Here is a 4,507-nt window from a genome sequence, read left to right on the forward strand (position 1 = left end):
TACCTGCTGCCAGCCCAGTCGTACTGTTAAATGATTATCTCTGATTTCTGTTATTTCTGGTGGAGTTGATTAGCTGGGTTGAGGCATTGGGGGGGCGGGGAGGGGAGCGTTTGTTTTGTTTTATTGCCTAAGTAAAGTCTGCATTTGGGTATTAATTATTGCTTCCAAATTTTAGGAGATTGAAAGGTTTTCTTTCCGCTGCATTCATTAAACTGTTCTTGTCTGAAACCTTGATTTATGCCCAGCAGTGTTTTGGGGGGTTTGTTTTTAGTTGTATGTTTGTTTGGTTTTTTGTTTTTGTTTGTATTTTTAAAGCAGATGCCTCTACCCTCCAAGTAAACCAGGCTGCAAATTTGAGTAGCAGTGTTTGAAACTGTGTGATCTGAATCAAGCTATTGAAAAATATTGCATTCTTGACTATGTAATAACATTCATGTTGACTACCATGCAATTGTAGAAAATTATTTTTGCTTATAGCTGAAATGGTGTTTGAAAATCCTTTTAAATCCATTCTGTTATTAACTAGATTTGCCCTTGACTAAAAGGAGAGTTTATTTGAAAATGGAATGTGCTCTGCCTAGGCGTTTTCCACAGATAAATTGAATGGTCTAACGATCAGTTTAACAGCTGGCTAAGGTCTTTCTCATGTGCAAAGGGAAGTTCTTCTAGCATCAGATGTCATTTCATTTGTAAATCCAGTATTAAAGTTTGATAGTTGTGGCCTGACTTGCAGTTAAGGTGTTGACCTTTATGGTTTATTTCTTCATTTAAAAATATTTTCAGACCAGACTTGAGAGATATCTCTTTCCAAACAGCTTTCACTGGTGTGCTGAGGTCTCATACAAAAGGTCCTTCTGACAGTTTTTCTTTTGCATCAGGGTAGATGCTTAGCCACTACGTGAGCATCAGGTGACCTCTCGTCTAAGAAAAGCAGCATTGTAAAACAAGCACCGAGGAATTGGTGGTCACTGAAACTTGCGTTCTGGGGGTCATAAGCATCCCCTCACCAGCTACACACAAATCTGGCTGCTCTCCAGTCTTTAAAACTGATACGAAACCCATCTGGTACATTTTGACATCCTAAGTATCTCAGTTTAATTGTTAACAGTGATAAGATACATCTTCAGGATTTCTTTTTTCTTTTTTTTTTTTTTTAGCATTGAGTCCCCCAGGTGTGTGTATTGTACCTTTGCTAATTTTTGTCTTGTCTCTTGTCGATAGACTTCAGTATGCAGAATGTTGGGTGTTGCAGTGCAGTTGGCCACCACCAACTGCTATAAAACTGTTCAGTACGTTGTAATTCCGTTTAATCTTGTTTAAATATTCTATGACTGGGCAAAGGTGCTGTATTTGAAGGGGGGAGGGAGGGTCAGAGATAGGTTAGTATTTCTTAATTTACATACACTGTAGCACACAGTAGGGAACTCCTAGCATTTGTAGTACTAAATAAGTATGTACATAGCAAAATGTCTTTATTGTGTGCTTTGCAGAATATGTGCATACAGTTTGCACGTCCTGTTTTGGGGGGTAGGGTTTGTTTTAAGCAGTGTTTGCCTGGAGAGTGATATGCTTGCTGCTTAATCAAAGGATTAAAGTTTCAAAGAAATCTGTGTCTTCTATTTTTATGTACCTTGTAACGGTCTAATATGTTAGGGCCCTTATACTGTGATTCTCTTCTAAATTCATTTATATTTTTTTAAGAATTAGAAATAAAATGATACAATGGTGTTGATTTCAGTGGGGAATTTCTTTTGCCATATCTAGTCTCCTGTTTTGTAATGTAGTAATGAACTCTGACTTCAAGGTTGGCTTAATTTTGTCACTTTAAAAAATGTAAAATGTTTGCACACTAAAGTTTGGCAGAGAACGTGTATCCTACATTGTTCAAAGCTAATGTAACTCTACAGCTTTTTGTACAGTTTATTTTAGTTAATAAAGCAAAACGGTACTAAAAAATGACAGATTTTACAAATGCAAGGCATAATCTGAACGACATGTCTTCTAGGAACAACACTTGCAAAATATGGATGTACAAGAACTATCCGATTTAATTGTTGCACTTTAAATCAGAATGGGTATGAAGTTAAGCAGGTATTTCTGCATTAATAAAACAATCACTAAACATTGCACACCATAGTAAAGCAGTTTAATTTGTCTTACAGCTGATCATGAGCAAAAGGAATTACAGTTACCTCTGTCCTTAGGTTTTTGTTCATCTTTATATTGTTGGGGTTTTTCTTAAATCATACAGTGTTTATGCTGGAAACTTCACAGCTCATGGAAAACAGGACACAAACCGGTAGCTTATATATGTGGGAGTTTGTGTATGAAGAGAGCAGAATTGCAGAGTTTAGGGAAGAGTTTAGGATGCAGGTTACTAAAACAATGTTCTTGTGCCTCTTGCTAGCAAAAGGAAGGAGTAGACTGAAGTTACAGCTGGTGCTAGGCAGAAACGTGGTTGTCAGGCAAAAGCAAAGCCAGGGCAAAGACAAACTTGTCAAAATTGTTTGCTTAGAGGTGCATTTCAAAATGCAAAGGAAGCCGTAGAGGAGTTAGCCGTCACAGCTGCAGTGCAAAATGGTGCATTGTAAATTGCGCTGAATGCAACTTGGTAGTTTTAAGAAATGCGGTGAGCCTCCAGCTTTTCCTGAGGTTGAAATAGCTGAACCTCAGGGTTTGCCTTTCTCTGAGCGAGTTAAAAGCAGGCACTGTTGCGATAGACATCTGCTTTAAGATCACAGGAAGTTGTGTGAGAGATATAAAAGGCAAATATAAACTTTTAACACCACTTGTAGTCTGTTACTGATGAATTGGGCATCAAAAATGTATAGTCAGGTAGGGAGGAGAGGCAAAATACACAGGCAACAGTATCTGGACTATTTAATAAGCAACTGGCCCGTTTTTTTATAACAGACATCCTTAAAATTGATACTAAAGTAAAACTTTAGCAAAATAAATCCTCATTGCTGTTACTGACATGGAAGTTTTCCCTTGGAGTGGCACAAAAGGAAAAACTGAGAGTCGGGGATTGTGATCTCTGCTGCTGCTTCAGGGATATGACTTGGTCTTAATGCAAACCAGGGCTCCTGTTATGCTCACTGAATCTGAACGTTGTAATTTTAACAGTACCGCCTGCACCCTGATATTTGATGATCCGTTTGACAGATCTTTGTCACCACAAAGCTCCGTTCTGGGGGATTGTTATGTTCTGCAGTAGAAGGAGGATCGTGAGTGCAGAAAATGTCCGTCTTGGGAACGCAATCCCATCTCCAAAGAAACTATTCATTTATGTTTATAGATATTTACTTACAGAAGTATAATGCCTGTTGTTCTGACGGATGTTCCTGTGAACTTCCCAGGCAAGTAGCACCCAGACTAATCAGGATGTTCCTAAAAGCTAAGAACAAAGTCCTCCATTTTTGCAAGAGGCAGCGTTTTAAAAGGTCTCTGTTGTAGCAATGGCCTCTACACCTTTGCTGGACTCCCAGAACCTTAACACAACAGACTGACACCCTTGGGAGTGGCAATTCTGAGTCACTTTAGCAAAAGAAGAATCTGAAACCATTTTATTGCTATTATTTTTAGAGCTCATCTTAAGACAATCCAGATAACACAGCCCAATTGTTTCTTTTTCCGATTGTTTCTTTCTCGTCAGCCTTAGTGCTTTTGTGCATGTGCTAGCATGGGATTTTCCTTAGAGACTGGTTTTCCTAGAAGTGGTTTAATGTGAAAGACAGAACAAAGTGCAGCAGGAGGTGATGGGGAGCGAGCGGTAAAACGCTTGCATCAGTACCGTTGGCAGGAGGATGGCTGCGTTGTCTGCGTTTGTAAAAAATCCTTTGGCCTGGCTTGAGTAATTAGCAAATGCCACTGGCATATGGTAATAGCTAATGTCTGTGTTCTTTGCGTATGTAGCATGGGGTTTGTTTTGCTATTTCGGTACCGTAGATGTAAATAACAAAAAAGAGTAACTGTATTGCAGGCGGGCAGGGTGCATTGCCCAGAGGAGGAGCGGGTGAAGTCTGCTGATGCTCACCAACGCAGCGGGGCTCCTCACCACGGACTCTCGGGAGCCCGTCCTGGAAAACTAACTTCTGTGGAGCCTGTGGGGGACTTTTGTCCGGGCTTTATCAAGCCTTCCAGCGCGTCTGGGGGGCTGCAGAGCCCTGTGGTGAGCTCCGGGCAGGCGGCGGTGAGAAGGGGCTGCCGGGGAGCCTTCCTAAGCCCCGGCGGCCCAGAGCTCACGCCTTGGACTAAAGCCAGGCGCCGCTGCCCGTTTCGGAGGTCGCAGGGCACCCGCCGCCGCTTCCTTTCTAACCCGGGAACACCCGCGGCGTCCAGCGCGCCGTGGTGCCGTCCCCCGGCCCTGCAGGCGGGGCCGCGCCGCCGCCGGGGTCTCCCCGCCCGGGGGTTGCCATGAAACCGAAAGCGGCTCCCGCCGGCGGCAGCGGCAGCAGCGGCGGCAGCCAGGGGCGGCGGCACCAGCGCTTCCTCGCCGCGCCCCCCG

Source organism: Mycteria americana, chromosome 3 (genome assembly GCF_035582795.1).
Source record: "Mycteria americana isolate JAX WOST 10 ecotype Jacksonville Zoo and Gardens chromosome 3, USCA_MyAme_1.0, whole genome shotgun sequence".
NCBI lineage: Eukaryota > Metazoa > Chordata > Aves > Ciconiiformes > Ciconiidae > Mycteria > Mycteria americana.